Consider the following 17,234-nt stretch of genomic DNA (forward strand, 5'->3'; position numbering starts at 1 on the left):
TCCGCAAAAGTGCTCTGGCAGACTCCAACGTCCATCCCTCCAACCTGCAAATGCACTGACAAAAAATATTATGTTCCTGTGAACGATGTGGAATTTCTGTCCTCGCATTCCACCCCAAGTTCTCTAGTAGTTAATGGAGTGCAAGAGAAAGGATGATCATATCAATCTCGTTCTGCCCATCAAGACAGAGACTAGAAATGCTTAAATTTATTCAGACATAAGGCTTATTCAACGGCCATGCTCCAATTTCGAATATCTAATTATGAGGCTCTTATGGCCAAGTACAACTACCTCAACTACTCCAAATTAGAGGAACTGTGCCATGACCTTCCTGAGGACAAGAAAGAACAATCCCAGGTACTTATATCTGAGGGACACCTCTTGGCCTGTACAGCCCTACAAGCCTCATTAGACACTGCGGATATTGCCACCTGCTCCATTGCAACTGCCGTGGTCATGAGACATGCATCATGGCTGCAACTCTTGGGCTTTTGGAGGGAGGTACAAATCACAGTTGAAGACTTACCCTTTTAGAGCCGCAAACAATTTGTGGAGCATACAGACAATTTCCTACACTCCCTTAAAGACTGCTGCCTACTCTCTGTTCCCTTGGTATTTACACTGCTCTGAAAAGATGCCTAGGGAAGTATCATCTTGCCTCCGCCCCGATCCCAACCACCACAGAACACTCTTCAGTAGCACTATGACACTCAGCACCAATGACAAAAGACCCCTACCAAATGTAGACATGTGACTTCTCAAGGGGCTGCCCCTCATACAGCTCCAGCCACGCAACAATTTTGAAGGTGTGGTTGAGGCCCTGAAAAGCTTCCCCCTTTTCCAGTCATACCAACTATCTTCAACATCCCACTAATTTGGCAACTGATTAACTCTGTTCTTTCCATCATGGAGACTGATCACCTCAGACAAGTGGGTTCTAGAGATTGTCAGAGAAGGATACTCCATCCCTTTCCTATCTATCCCACCCTTCCTCCCCATCCCTCTTCAGGGACCCCTCTCTAACCCATTCTACGAGAAGAAATAATCATCTTCTGCACCTGGGAGCCATAGAACCGGTCCCTTCCCAACACAGAGGAAAGGATTTCTATTCCCATTATTTTCTGATCCAGAAGAAATTTGGTGGATGGTGGCCAATCCTGGACCTTCGAAACCTAAACGAGCTTGTCAAACTGCAATGCTTCAAGGTGGTTAGCCTTTCTGCATTATCCCAGCACTGGAACAGGGGTATAGAAAGATGACGCCTTGTTTCCTTAGGTAGGCAGCGACTACGGAAAGAACCTTGGAGAATACACCATGAGCCACTGACAGTCCAAAAGGCAGTATCTTGTACTGAGAGTGGTCAGTGCCTATAGTGAATTGGAGAAACCATCTGTGGGTAGGGTGTACTGTGATACGGAAATATGTGTCTTAGAGGTCGAGGGCTGAGAGCCATTCCCCCATACCAGTTCCTTCAACTCATCTTCAACCACTGTGATACAGATCTCTGGCAGACCTCCTTCCTCGTCACATGGGATGCACCATTACTCTATGCCCTCCCTCCCTACCCCCTTCTATTTCAAGTACTCCACAAGATACAGGGGGACAAAGCTCATGTCATCCTTATAGCTCCACCATGGCCATGACAGATCTGGTATACTTATCTCCTTCACATGATGGTATGCCAACCAATCTCTCTCTCCATCCAACTCCGTGGTTCCTTTCACAGGATGCGGGTTGCATCCTCCATCCCAATCCACAGGTGCTCCACCTCAAAGCCTGTCTCCTCTGTGGTTCCAGGATTCAGAAATAACCTGTTCAAGTGCAGTTAAATAGATGCTTTTGAATAGCAGGTGCAACAAGGCTAGACACACTTACCTTCACAAATGGACTAGATTCCAATGCTTGTGTGCCTCCCATCAGATTGACACAATAAGCGTTCCACTACTAATTATCCTGGACTATATATTACACCTTAAATAATCAGGATTATCCACCAGCTCCATTCGGGTGTATTTGGCAGTCATACCCACTTTCCACTGCCACATAAACAGCATTCCATCTTCACACACCCACTCACCAAACATTTTCTGAAGGTCTCCAAAATCTTTATCCTTATTTACGAGACCCAAATGCAACTGGGGACCCTGGCCTAGTCCTACATTCTCTGACTAGACCTTCCTTCAAAACAATGGCAATGTGCTCTTATATTCTCTTATCAATGAAAATGGCTTTTCTTGGGGGGTAGGCCTCCATGGGGGGGGCTGGCTAGGGGTCTGGGGGGAACCACCCCAGCACTCACTGGTGGTAGGCTGGGGCCGGGTCGCTGCACTTCCCACCGCCGGTGAGTGCGGGCCCTGCCCCTACTGCAGTTCTCAGGGGAGTGGGGGCAAGGCTGGGGTGGGGCAGGGGTGGGAAGGGGTGAGGGTGGAGCAGGGCAGGGGCTTTGGGGAAAGGGTGGAGTGGGGGCGGAGCAGGGGCTGGAGCAGCACCGTAACAAATTTCCTGGTGCCCTACGCAGGTGCGTACTTTGCATATGGGTAGGGATGGGCCTGATGGGCATCAACAAACACTTTTGTCCGTTGCTACACCATTACTTACAACACCATAGCGGACGCTCTCCTAGGACATGCTGCCCTATCATCTGCAGTAAATGCCACGCCGAAGCCCCAGTCTTCCAATCAGGGGCGCTGCTTTATAGTCACCTACAGTGGAGCACCCACAGGGACATCACTCCAAGAAGAAGAGAGGGTTATTCACCCTGTGCAGTAACTGGTTCTACATGATGTGTGTCCCAGTGGGTGCTTGACTAGCTGCCCTCCTCCCCTCTGCTGTATATATAAAATGTCCCACTCACAGCGGGAGAGGTGTGCATGTGTGGTTTGACGGGCACTGCTGATGATCTCCAATACCAGGCAGAGGGGGCTTTGCTGCACCTACAATGGAGTCCCTATAGGGATATGCATCTCAAAGAACTTCAGTTACTGCACAGGATAAGCAAACCTCTCCTTCTCCCACTTAGCAAACCTTGCTTTCCCCAAGGAAGACTAGGTATGTACCAAGTTTGAGCTTTAACAGCAAAAACACTTTAAAGTTACCTGATCACAAAACTCTTCTGAGCAATTGTCTTGAAACACTGAAACTACCTTTTTAATCACACTCAGAGTTCAAAGATAGCCTAGTGGAAGTGAACCAAACTTACATGTGTAAGTTTTGACGGAGCTTAGAAAAAAGCAGCACCTTAACCCCACAGAAGGCAATTCCATCATCACTTACAAGGATGGAATTCCCATTGATGTCTTTCGTGATCTAGAAGTTAGGGCAATATTGGTCCATATGACAGTCAACTTTGCACTGATCTAGTTAGAGATCTGAGGGATTCAATGGGAGTTTTTCTATTGCTTCGACAGACCTAGGAACAAGCCCCAGGAGACTGGATCAGAGATATTTATATTCACCATCACCACATTAGCTCTGAAATTTCCTCTGTGCTTCCTTAGCAAATGGATCATGCCTGACATTAAATTGTCTGGTACAGAGTGTCTAAGTGTAAGCATTTGCAGGGTGGGCGTTGTGGTTTATAATCATCTTAGAAGATACAAGGTGCTGTGAACATGTTATTTTTAGACAGAAGTTAACGTCAGGGCTAGTGGAAATTTAATAGGGGACAGATTGATGGAGATCAGTCCATCCGGTCCTTGGTTCCATGGGTTCAATGTGTTGTAATAGAGAACGAAAATAATTTTCTATAGGCCTCCAATTCTCAGAACTGTCTCCCTCTATATAGGTGCTATACAGGGTGATCAGATTTATCTCATTGGACAGACACACCTGTTTCTGTGCCTTTCTAAATGAATGAATGTGTGAGCAGTTCAGTTACTCTGAGTCCACTTACTTTGTACTGCTCCTTATCTGAAGAATGACTCTGAAAGGTCTCCATTATGGTAACTCATGAGTATGTAAAGAAACCACCTCAGGAAGAAACCTGGGGGATCTCGAGGTGGCAAATTCATCCAATATCCTGACAAGTGGAACTGCCCAGTTATTAAGGCCTTCTGTCATTCTGGGTGTGGTAACTGCAGAGTGAGGAGGAGGTGGAAAGCTCTCCCACAGGACAGTGAGTTGATGTTGTAGGATTCCCGAGATTTGAAAGAAGGCTCTGAGTTCTCTTAATGGTGCATTTAATCCTCAAATGAAGAAATAACAGCCTTAGGGATGGTCCAAGGTCTTTTTTAATCACTCTGGAAAAAAATGTTAATTGCAGTTTCTTGGCTGCTTGCTCCACTGCTCTCTGTGTAAGAATGAAACGTTGAGGATATTACAGAGACAAGGTGGGGGAGGTAATATCTTTTATTGGACCAACTTCTGTTGGTAGAGAGAGACAAATTTTGAGCTCACCAAGAGCTCTTCTTCAGGTCTGGAGACTGTACTCAGTGTCTCAGAGCTAAACACAAGGTGGAACAGATTGTTTAACATAAAGTAGTTAAACTTGAATGGTCCCTTGAAATATGTATTATGTGGCCTTTTAACACCTCTCCATAGGGGAAAAGAGCTGTGGGGAGAGGTGGAAATAGGTTAATGGGTGACAGATTGTTGTAATAAGCCATAATTCCAATGTCTCTCTTCAGTCCATGATTTTTAATGTCTCAAAGTTATGAACATAAGCTCCCAGGCTCAGCTTTTGAAAGTTTTGTGCAGGTTTCCTTTGAGGGTAAGAACTGATAAGTCACAGTGATCGTTCTGTGAAAAGTGTTCACAAAGTGTTTACCCACTGGTAACAAGGTGTTTTTTGTTTTTTATCATTTTCCTGTGCGAGTTCATTCAAGAGTATAGAGATTGTCTGCTTTCACTCACATAGTTGTTATTGGGGGTACTTCGTGCACGGGATGAGGTACACCACATGTTGTGATAGGCAAGTGTAAGACCCATGGATCTTGAAATTCCATGGATCATGACTGGAGATGTGTTAATGGGCCACTTCACATAAAACGATCCCTTGAAATGAGTTAACTACTGATGCAAAACAATCTGTTCTACCTGGTACTGAGCTGTAATGCTCTGTTTATGTCTACACTGCAACATAAGCCTGTGCTGAAGCCTAACCCCTGTTGCATCTACACTGCAATTGCGCTAATCCAGGGCTCAGACCCAGAGTTCCAGGACCCTGCAGGGCTGGAGGCTCTGAACTCAAGTTAAACTGGAACCCAGGGTCCGAGCCCTAGTGTTTTGCAGTGTAGACACAGCCCTGCTTGAATCAGATCCGGGAGTCAGCTGGAAGTATCCCACAATTCCATAAGACAACTTCCTCAGACCCCTCTATCACAACAATCTGCAGTCCACTCTGTTGAGAATAGAAGCCACCCCCCTTTGCAACGAGCAGCAGCTCAGGGCAGCATTAAACCATTCTATTCTGATCACTGATCTGTAAGCACACTGTCAGAGAGCCTCCTGAGTTTTCAGTGGAGAGCAAACCCATCAAGCATTTTGCCAAACGAGCTGCTTCAAACTTCCTGTAACACTGAGGGTGGGCAGTAAAGTTTTCCCACAGTGCACACAGTCCTACGGCTAGTGAGATTAGAGTCCCACTAACTTGGGCTCACATTACAATGTAGACATCCCCTCTGGCCCTCAGAGACTGTTTACGGGCTTTGGAGACCAGAGTGGCTGAACTGGAGGAGCTAAGGGAGACAGAACAGTACATAGATGAGACTTTCCGGGACACAGTAGAACGGTCCCACCCCCGGTCTGACAGCCTCTGTGGTGTTGAGGAGGATGAAAGTCTCAGGGAAGGAGAACATCAAACTGGAGCAGAAGGAAACAATTCCATAGTTGGGACCCTCCTTCCAGATGATGATGTGGTATCCTCTCACACTGAGGATATCTCTCCAGGGGAGGGAACTCCAGTTATTAGGAAGAGACAGTTATTAGTAATGGGCGATTTGATCATTAGAAACATAGCTGGGTTTGCGATGACCAGGAGAACCGCATGGTGACTTGCCTGTCTGATGCGAAGGTTGCGGATCTCTCAAGCCATCTAGATAGACTTGTGTGTAGTGCTGGGGAGGAGCCAGTGGTCATGGTACATGTAGGTACTAATGACATAGGGAGGGATAGGAGAGGACCTGGAGGCTAAATTTAGGCTGCCAGGAGCTCCATGGTAACATTCTCTGAAATGCTTCCAGTTCCACATGCAGGGCAAGTTAGATGGGCAGAACTGCAGGGTCTCAATGCGAGGATGAGACGATGGAGGGAGGAGGGGGTTTAGATTTATTAGGAACTGGGGAAACTTTTGGGAAATGGGGAGCCTATATAGGAAGGATGGGCTCAACCTTAACCAAAATGGAGCCAGATTGCTGGCACTTAAAATTAAAAAGTCGTAGAGCAGTTTTTAAACTAATGGCTGGGGGAAAGCCGACAGATGCGGAGGAGCATGTGGTTCAGACAGAGACATCTCTTAGGGGAGGATCTATTAATGGAGATTCTCTATGTCCTAGTAAGGAAGAGAGTATGGAAGATAATTCATATATAATGCAGTCATGGCCATGGATCCCAAATTTAATTACTCTAATTGCAATTCATTTTAACGCAGTCCTCGCGTTAACGCAGTACTGCGCATGGATCCCAAATCCCATGTCCTAGCGAGGGTCCGGTGTACAACATGTAATGGGAGACAGCTAAAAAGTGACAAGTTTTTAAAGTGCTTATATACCAGTGCTAGAAGTCTAAATAATAAGATGGGTGAACTAGAGTACCTGGTACTAAATGAAGATATTGATATAATAGGCATCACAGAAACTTGGTGGAATGAGGATAATCAATGGGACACAGTAATATCAGGGTGCAAAATATATTGGAAGGCTAGAACCGGTCGTGCTGATGGGGGAGTGGCACTATATGTAAAAGAAAGCGTAGAATCAAATGAAGTAAATATCTTAAACGAACAAAACTGTACCAGAGAATCTCTATGGATAGTAATTCCATGCTCGAATAATAATATAGCAGTAGGGAGATATTCCTGACTAGCTGACCAGGATGGGACTGTGAAATGCTCAGGGAGATTAGAGAGACTATTAAAATTAAAAACTCAATAATAATGGGGGATTTCAACTATCCCCATATTGACTGGTACATATCACCTCAGGATGGGATGCAGAGATAAAGTTTCTTGACACCTTAAGTGACTGCTTCTTGGAGCAGCTAGTCCTTGAACCCACAAGAGGAGAAGCAATTCTTGATTTAGGCCTAAGTGGAGCATAGGATCGGGTCCAGGAGGTGAATATAGCTGGACCACTTGGTAATAGTGACCACAGTATGGGTCATTACACATTTTGAATCTATTTCCCCATGTTAAGTATCCTCACACCTTCTTGTCAACTGTCTAAATGGGCCATCTTGATTATCACTATAAAAGTTTTTTTTCTTCTGCTGATAATAGCTCATCTTAATTAATTAGCCTCTTACAGTTGGTATGGCTACTTCCACCTTTTCATTTTCTTTGTATGTGTGTATATATATCTTCTTACTATATATTCCATTCTATGCATCCGATGAAGTGGGCTGTAGCCCACGAAAGCTTATGCTCAAATAAATTTGTTAGTCTGTAAGGTGCCACAAGTACTCCTGTTCTTTTTGCGGATACAGACTCACATGGCTGCTACTCTGAAGCCACACAATATAATTAAATTTAACATCCCTGTGGTGGGGAAAACACCACAGCAGCCCAACAGTGTAGTATTTAATTTCAGAAAGGGGAACTACACAAAAATGAGGAGGTTAGTTAAACACAAATTAAAAGGTACAGTACCAAAAGTAAAATCCCTGCAAGCTGCATGGAACCTTTTTAAAGATACCATAATAGAGGCTCAACTTAAATGTATACCCCAAATTAACAAACATAGCAAGAGAACCAAAAAAGTGTCAGCATGGCTAAACAACAAAGTAAAAGAGGCAGTGAGAGACAAAAAGGCATCCTTTAAAAAGTGAAAGTTATATCCTAGTGAGGCAAATGAAGTGTAAAACTATTATTAGGAAGGGCAAAAAAAGAATTTGAAGAACAGCTAGCGAAAGACTCAAAAAGTAATAGAAAATTTTTTTAAAGTACATCAGAAGCAGGAAGCCTGCTAAACAACCAGTGGGGCCACTGGATGATCAAGATGCTAAAGGAGCACTCAAGGATGATAAGGCCATTGCAGAGAAACTAAATGAATTCTTTGCATCCAGTCTTCATGGCTGAGGATGTGAGGGAGATTCCCAAACCTGAACCATTCTTTTTAGGTGATAAATCTGAGGAACTATCCCAGAAGAGGTTTTGGAACACATTGATAAACTGAACAGTAATAAGTCACCAGGACCAGATGGTATTCTCCCAAGAGTTCTGAAGAAACTCAAATATGAAATTGCAGGACTACTAACTGTAGTCTGTAAGCTATCATTTAAATCAGCTTCTGTACCAAATGACTGGAGGATAGCTAATGTGACATCTATTTTTTTAAAAGACTCCAGAGGCTATTCGGGCAATTTCAGGCCCATACGCCTAACTTCAGTACCAGACAAACTGGTTGAAACGCTAGTAAAGAACAGAATTATCAGACACAAGGATGAACACGATTTGTTGGGGAAGAATCAACATGGTTTTTGTAAAGGGAAATCATGCCTCACCAATCTACTAGAATTCTTTGAGGGGGTCAACAAGCATGTGGATGCGGGGATCCAGTGGATATAGTGTAGTTAGATTTTCAGAAAGCTTTTGACAAAAGCTCACCAAAGGCTCTTAAGCGAAGTAAGCAGTCATGGGATAAGAGGGAAGGTCCTGTCATGGATTGGTAACTGATTAAAAGATAGGAAACAATGGATAGGAATAAATGGTCAGTTTTCAGAATGGAGAGAGATAAATAGTGGAAAGAACAAGGCATCCATGGATCTCCTGAGTCTGCAACATATTTCTAGACAGCCCAAACCAGCTCTGAGAAAACTAAAAAGGGAGGGCTTTAATTGGGCTTATGTTGGCCCTGGTAAAATCTCTTTTTGCCTGCACTATGATGAAGCAAATAAAACAGCAGACAGAAATAGACAAGGCTTCCAGGAACTAATATCTTCAGTGCTATCGTTTGTTCACTTGCCCCTCCCCTGATGATGATCGCTGCTTTCATATTCTAGTGGGGTTTTATTTTGGCATGGAATGTGTGGGCTTTGGCAGGAAAAAGAGACAGTACATCAATGAAGAGGGGAAACCATTTCTTAAATGCTAAAAGCTATCAGTCGAGGGTTTCCAAAAAGCTATGGGGTTGAGACCTCTTGGATGCTAAAGGGATAGGAATTGGCTCGCATCCTGAATGGCTTCCATTATTTCTTGAAGAAGCAACTGATTTTTGTTTTTGTAATTGTATAGACCATTGTGCTGGAGGCAGGGTTATTTTAGCCAGATATTGTACATAATACCAAGAAACACTGACATGAATACACCTCATTAGAGAAGAGGCAAGCACACAGAGGCTAGAAATTTACAAGGGATTGTCTGAACCCTATACTGACGGAAAAGCGCTTTGATGGGATTAATAGCCTAAATGAGTTAGTTTAATTGTTGCAGCTGTCTGTTGATCCTGGCCCATATCTTTCCCCCAAGCCCTGCACCGTGGCATATCAGGAAAACAGTATGGGAGCCTCCTGGATAGCAGAGATGACAAAGGGTGACATACTCCTCTTCCACATACCATCTTCAGTCCTTTCTGCAAAATATCCACATGCCAATGAGCTATGCAAAAAAGAGTGGCAGGGCAGGGAGGAAGAGGGAAGGGCTGCACTAAGCAGCAGTGTTCCCTAACAAAACTGCGTAGGCTGCTTAATAAAAGATGCATGCATCCGACGAAGTGGGTATTCAGCCACGAAAGCTTATGCTCCAATATGTCTGTTAGTCTATAAGGTGCCACAGGACTCTTTGCTGCTTTTACAGCTCCAGACTAACACGGCTATTGGTATGATACTTAATAAAAGATTTGGACAGCAGCAGCTCTGAGACACTCTGTCCTCCTTTGAATGGGTCCCAGTGCACGTCTGGAATTCGGCAGCCACTAGCAACACAGTTAGCAGCTCTATTGGGCTACCATGGCTCGTAGGGGTTATGGGGAAGAAAATGGAAGCTCCATCTGCCTATCTGGCCAGGATCCACACTAATGCGGGGGGGGGGGGGGTGGACCCCAGTGGTCTGTCTGGTTCTGTAGCCCAGTCCCTTGGATACATTATATCCTTGCTGGATCCTGTATCAGCGGCCATGTTTCTTGCCTAATTTGTTCCTCTCCCTGCATATTTTGTGCTGGAGGGGAATATCTGGCCACGTCTAAACCAGCAAAATTAGCATCTGCCTGTTAGTGACTGCCAGCAGTGGTGCAATAGCATTGTTTCAGAGCCAGGCTAGTAGACATGGCCACTGTGTCATGAAACCTGCTCAGCGTGTCAGTGTGATAAAAACAGCTGCTTAGGCTAGCGCTTATGCTGCCACTGTGAGCAGCACAGCAGCTGACATCCGCATCAGTAATATGGGGACCACAGGGCCTCTCTTTACTGTCCAGCAGATGATGTTCACTGAGGAATATTGCCTCCAACAAAGGGAGCATGTGGAGGCCAGATGTGTGATGGAGAGAGAAACACGTTTAGGAGCAGTCAGCTCCTACTTCACTCCACTGACTCCAGGAAGAGGTCTGGCTCTTCACTCCAAAGGAGGCGGGTTCGGTTGGAAATGGATCTGTGAGAAGAAGCAGATAAATTGCAGGTTAGTGAGTAAGGGATAATACGGAGGAGACAACTGGCCTCCTTAAATTATTACACCTTTTGGCTTACTTCCTGTATCTATTCCTTTGTCAGGTCACAGGAGCTAGAGGTAAATAGAGCCCCGCATGGATACAAAATTTGTATCCGCATCCGATCTGCAAAAATGTTCTGCAGATATAAAGTGAATTGCTATGTATTTTCAGGGCTCTATAGGTAAATATAAGACCAAGAGCCCAGGATGGTGTAATCTGTCTTCAGGTTTTCCAGAGCCTCATGAATACTATCAAATAAATAAACACTCTCCTAGCCAGGACTGTCCCTAAATGAAAAACAGAAGTGCTGGCTTTGTGTAGCCAAATGGGAGTATTGGAAGGAGGATTTTTTCCATCATTGACTAGCTAGCCTGGGCTTCCTAAAACACCTGCCCAATTCACACTACAGCTGGCCCAAGCATGCTCCCATTAAGCCATGTGGCAAAGGTGTTTCCCCAACAGAGAGATATTACACCCTTCGCGACCTGTAAAAGAGGTCTAAACACCTCCATCGCAATCCCACACAGTCCCCATAACGATTAATAAAATGTTGATGGACTTTTCATGGGGATAAGGTAACAAGCTTAAAACATCCTAGAGCAAGATGTGCCTTTCTAGAGAGGGAGGAAGGGCTTAGGTTTGCCTATCTTTAAGAGTATCATGGAGCATTTATCATGAAACAGGCATGTTCCTGGAAAAAATGGAAGAGAACAATACATTATATAGTACCGCTTAGACTGGTTGTGCATGGTGTAGCAAGAGTTAGCTACAGGGACAGACACCCCAGGTTCAGAGAGATGAGTTTCCCTGCACTTTCTCAACTAGTAGGACCTCTCTCTAGGAAGATTCTAAGAGGCACAGCTCACAGTCATGTAGAAAGGTCTAAGCACTTAACTGAAACACTGTTTCATTCACTGTAGAGACTCCTAAGTGACGTTTTACTGTACCATAGAAGTACAGTCCAAGTCTTCTTGTAACTTGAAGTCTTTAAATCATGATTTGAGGACTTCAGTAACTCAGCCAGAGGTTAGGGGTCTATTACAGCAGTGGGTGGGTGAGGTTCTGTGGCTTCAGATATGCAGGAGATCAGACTAGCTGATCACAATAGTCCCTTCTGGCCATAAAATGTATGAGTCTTATTGGAACTCTGAGTCTTCAACATCGAGCCACATTAGCAAAAATAAATATTGAGGTGGTGGAGACTTGCAAAGTATGATAGGAAGCTGATATGGTCTCTCAGCAAACCATTGCAGCAAGTATTATCAGCAATACTTACTTAAAGTAAGAAGACACCAAGAAGACACTAACCATATTGGGGCCACCACTAACAGCTACTGGAGAGTAGAAACATCAGGACTCAGAATTCCTCCTCTCTCGCATGCACACTTCAGGAAAAGGAGAGAAATCTCTCTGGAGTAGAGGCTCTAGCCTGCTCTGTTGAAGCTGATGGGGTTTGTCATTGGTGTAAATGGGGGCAGGATCAAGCCCATGTAAATCACATACTGATATTGAAACATCTCACTTTTAGACACTTCAGAAAGAATAGCCAGGCTGTCATCAGTGGTAGGGTCTAAGGAATCTCTCCATTAGTTGAAGTGGACATTTTTTTGATGATTTCCATTTGGCTGGGATACTATCACTACCCAAAAGAAGAGCAAATTTGCAATACCAAGCTATAGATCTAAGTGACTGCTAGGGGAAGAACTATCTCAAATGGCAAAAAGACTACCTATGTCACTGATATCAACATCCATGTGAAAAAACTACCTCTCACCTTGAGAAAGCATCTCGCCCAGTTACTTCTGCTGATGGTAGAATAATGGGATGTCAGGAGTAAGGGCTTGTGAGTAGCTCCTAACAAAAAAGTCTTGTAGCGAAGTGTCAGATGTAGAAACAGTGGAGACCCAGTTGGAAGCCTACGGGAGGTTGCATTGGAGGATCAGTGAGTCTTAGCTGCAGTGCAGCCATAGCAGTTATGAGAAGGATCAGCTTGTGGCATTATTGCTACTTGAGATATGTCAGGGAAGCCCTGGCACAATCTGAAAGGAGGAACCCTTGTGAAAGCGGAGTGTATTTGCTTGTACAGGTAGAAATGGGAAGTTAATCATGTTACTTGTATTCTGGTAATGTCTAGAGAGGCTCCAGCCAAAATTAGGGCCCCATTGGACTGGGCACTGTTCTGGCACATAATAAGAACCAGTCCCTGCCTTAAAGAGCTTACAGTCTAAATAGCCAGGGTGGACAAAGGAAGGATTGCCAAGAGATGGGGGACTAAGGCACAGAGATATGAAGTGACTTACCAACACGGTGCTTGTAGTAAAGCTTAGTATTAACCCAGACTTCCTGTGTTCTCAGTCCAGGGAATGACCCATAACCCCACCTTTTTCCAAAACACCTATAAAACCTTCCACTGTGACCACTCAGCTCAAGGTGTCTTTCAGGTTAAATCCTATGGATATGTGTAAACAATACTTAAATTACCGAAGATACTGAAATGTAAATCTATTTAGCTCAGAACCTGAACTCCATGCACCCATAAACAATTGTTATTTGAGCTGAACACAGATTTGCGAGGGGAAGGGAGTTGGTGGGTGAGATTCTGTGGCCTGTGTTGTGCAGGCAGTCAGACTAGACGATCATAATCGTCCCTTCTGACCTTAAAGTCTACTACTCTATGACTCTATCAAATATTCAGAGGTCCTTTATTAGCAGTGGGATAATAATACTCCCTCTTGGTAAGTGAGTTTTGAGAGCTTTCGATCAAAAGTTATATGCAAGTGAAAAGGATTATTATTACAAACTGTTTTTTTGCCACAAAACCTGGAAATTATCCAGCTAAAAAAATGCCCTCTTGTTTTTTCCTAGAAGAGAGCTGGAGATTGAGGTCCAGATACAACAATGATGAATGCATGTGTAACCGCCTGGCCAGACAGATAAGACAAAGACAGGATACACAGACAGTACGGAGTTTAAATTTTTAAAGAACATGGATGACATGCCAGCCTTTGTAACACAATACAGCATTTATGAGCGCTGATTCTGTGCAGTGCTTGGGTAAGGTACTGTTAAAATCGTTAGGAAAGAAAAATGCCAAATTTCTCGAACCCCAGCAGGTTGAATGTGTCACTGTAGGGGGTAGATGCAGACACACTCAGAGCCCCAGCTGTCTTCTTTTAATATGTGCCAACAGGCATTTTTAATCTTTAGCTAGTTCAGTTGATCTTTAATGCATAAGCCAATGGAGGGGAATTAGAGATGGTGGTGTCCCCACCTCCCCATTCCCATTTAGCTAGCACTAGGGTTGCCAACTTTCTAATCACACAAAACCAAACACCCTTGCCTCTTCTCCAAGGCTCTGCTCCTTCCCTGAGGCCCCGCCCCTGCTCACTCCATCCCCCCTCCCTCCGTTGCTCGCTGTCCCCCACCCTCACTCACTCACTCATTTTCACCAAGCTGGGCCAGGGGGCTGGGGTGTGGGAGGGAAGTGAGGGCTCCGGCTGGGGGTGCAGGCTCCGGGATGTGGCCAGAAATGAGGGGTTCAGGGTGTGGGAGGGGGCACCAGGCTGGGACAGGGGGTTGAGGTGCAGGGGAGTGAGGTTTCTGGCTAGGGGTGCAAGCTCTGGAGTGGGGCCAAGGATGAGGAATTTGGGGTGTAGGAGGGAGTTCCAAGCTGGGGCAGTGGGTTGGGGTATGGGAGAGGGGTTCGGAGTGTGGACTCTGGGTGACTCTTACTTCAGTGGCATCTCCCATCTCCAGCTCCTAGGCAAAGACGCGGCCAATGGGATCTATGAAGCCAACACTCGGGGCAGGGGCAGACCAGAGCCACCAAGGTCCCTTTTCGACTGGGTGTTCCAGTTGAAAACTCAACATCTGGCTACCCTCGCTAGCACTTGCACCCCATTATTTCTATATGGGAATGAGTCTTGGTGACTACCCTAATTTCAAAGGTCAGACAAGCCAACACAATATCAGCTCACTTAACAGACTATCTTGGAATATTTTGTCTGTGTATCAAGTCGTGCTGTATGGGCCGAACTCAGTACCTTTGAAATCAACGGTAAATCTCCTGTTGACTTTAAAGGGAACTGGATTGCACTATAATTCATTACAATTATACCTGTTTAATATCAATTTACATTAAATAAATTGACAACTGGTATTTAGTAAATTAAGGGGCCTACATTATTGCCATTGAAATCAATAGCAAAACTCCCAAGCAGCAGGCTTTAAGTGATTTTTTGGTGTATACCATTTGAAAATCAGTGATGCCTTTCAATGCACGTGTGGCACAGAGCCAAGGTTGAGGTTTATACCACCCACACACTCCCCTGATGCAGGAGGCACAACTGGAGATATTGCCTCCATGGAGCCACGGGCAACTGGGCATAAGTCAGAAAAGCCTTTGGGTGGTTCTAATTTATTCTGGTGACCAAACTTGCCCTGTGCTGGGTCCAAGCTCATGGAGACACAAACCAGTAGGTGCCATAATATTACCTTTGCCTCATCCCTCAGCTGCTGCACCTAGTACTGCTTGACCAGAGGCAGGAATGAGGCCGGTGAGTCTAAACTGGTGTAACTGATGTAGGAGGTGCTGAGGTAAGAGGAAGACAGCATCAATTATACCACTTGGGCTCTTTTCTGATTTGGACCCATTAGGTGGAGGGAGTGATTGTAAAGTGTGTGACTGAGGGGGCCTTGTGCCAAATAACAGCTGGTTGACAAGAGACCTTTCTACACAGAAGTCCTTGTTGTAAGAGGAAAGGTGCTAGTGAGGAGGAGTGAGGCAATGCACCACCAAGCATTCACATTTTTGAATTAAACCCAGTATCGTGGTCACTGTGCAGTGCAAAGATAATTTGGGAGATACCTGGCCTTAGTAATATCTACAGTACCTCTGCTTCTTTCTCTTTTCTTTTCACCCACGTGAAGAATCTCTTCACAAGAAGAATCTGATATTTTTCAGGAACAATATGCAGCTCTCTGTCCAGATTTTCTGTCATCCGGAGAGAATTTGTCAGTCCATTGTGACAGCAGCTGTACTGATGCATGCCATGAAACCAATAATGACATATCAGAGGGAAAGAAAGAGAAGAAGACTGTCAAGTGTGCATCCTCATTTTTCAGCTATGGGGATTGTGCTTTGGATCTTCAAAATCCCATCATTCACAATGAAGCAGCAAGGCATCTGTGCACGGCACAAAGATTAATATTTTTATCTATGGATGAAGTTTTGTGACCATATAGTACTTATGAGCATTCACTTCATGAGGCTATGGACAGTAATTGACAGTAAGTGCCAGCAACAGGGCTGTTCAATTGTCATTAAACAGGAAAACGTTCAATGCCAATTTGTATCCAAGAGACAAAACTTTACTGAATTCCATTTATCTGCCTTTCCAAAGCGTCTACTATTGTAGAATCTAAGCATCAGTAATATTAGATGGGCATGAATTGGTGCATGGAAAAAGACTCCACTCTATATGCTTTTGAGATGGGGAGAGGGGCAAAGGATCTGAACACAGAACTGGGATTCAGCAATTCTTGAATTCTAATCTCAGTGCTGACTTTAACTCCCTTAGTGGCCTTGGCTTTATCTGACTTTACCTTACTGTCTTGGTTCCCCCAGGTATAGAATGGAAATAATTCCACTCCTCCTATCTCATAAGGACGGGATGAGGATTAGCTACATGATTCATAGATTATAAAGCCAGAAGGCACCACTGGGATCATCTAGTCTGACCTTCTGAATAACACAGCCTCTAGGGCTTCCCTGAAATAATTCCTGGTTGAGCTACTTCATATCATAGAATCATAGAATATAAGGGTTGGAAGGGACCTCAGGAGGTCATGTAGTCCAACCCCGTGCTCAAAGCAGGACCAGTCCCCAACTATCTCTTAGAAAAAAAGCCAATCTTGATTTTAAAATTACCAGTGTTGGAAAATCCACACCAAAAATATGGAATGCTTCACAATTTGCATGTCATCTTTGCATAGGGGCCATGCTAATCATTTCTGTGTCTTTCCAGATTTAGTACATTATGTTGGCCTAAGATTTACACAACATTTATGTCCAGCCTAAGCCCTTGAAATAGCGCTTAGTGGTGCACAAGTCTTGTACTGGCCAGGGGTATATTTTATCTGCTCTTTCTATGAGACTGCCAGTTGTGCTACACTGTGTGGTGGCTTCACTCTTCATTAAACAGGAAACTATCAGATTTATTTGCATTATGACAGGATTTGAACCTGCAGATTCCATCTGTAGGAGTGAAAACTAGTGAAGTAACCCACTGCATCACTACGCCTCTTGCAATGAATATTTTTATTCTCGAGCTTGTTTTATTTTTATGAGTCCTCCTAATTACATCAAATTAAATATAAAACAGCAAGCAGCAATTAGTACGAACATAAGTTAGTAATATTCATGACGTAAGCTACAGTGAC

General features: G+C 44.4%; 1 non-coding gene across 1 annotated transcript; it reads right to left on the reverse strand.

Moving 5' to 3' along the window:
* Positions 1-16,743: 16,743 nt before the first annotated feature.
* On the reverse strand, positions 16,744-16,853 carry LOC119840936. The gene has a single exon (XR_005288350.1). It is a non-coding gene; the product is annotated as a U6 spliceosomal RNA (small nuclear RNA).
* Positions 16,854-17,234: the final 381 nt, after the last annotated feature.

The sequence above is a fragment of the Dermochelys coriacea genome, chromosome 11 (assembly GCF_009764565.3).
Source record: "Dermochelys coriacea isolate rDerCor1 chromosome 11, rDerCor1.pri.v4, whole genome shotgun sequence".
Classification (NCBI taxonomy): domain Eukaryota; kingdom Metazoa; phylum Chordata; order Testudines; family Dermochelyidae; genus Dermochelys; species Dermochelys coriacea.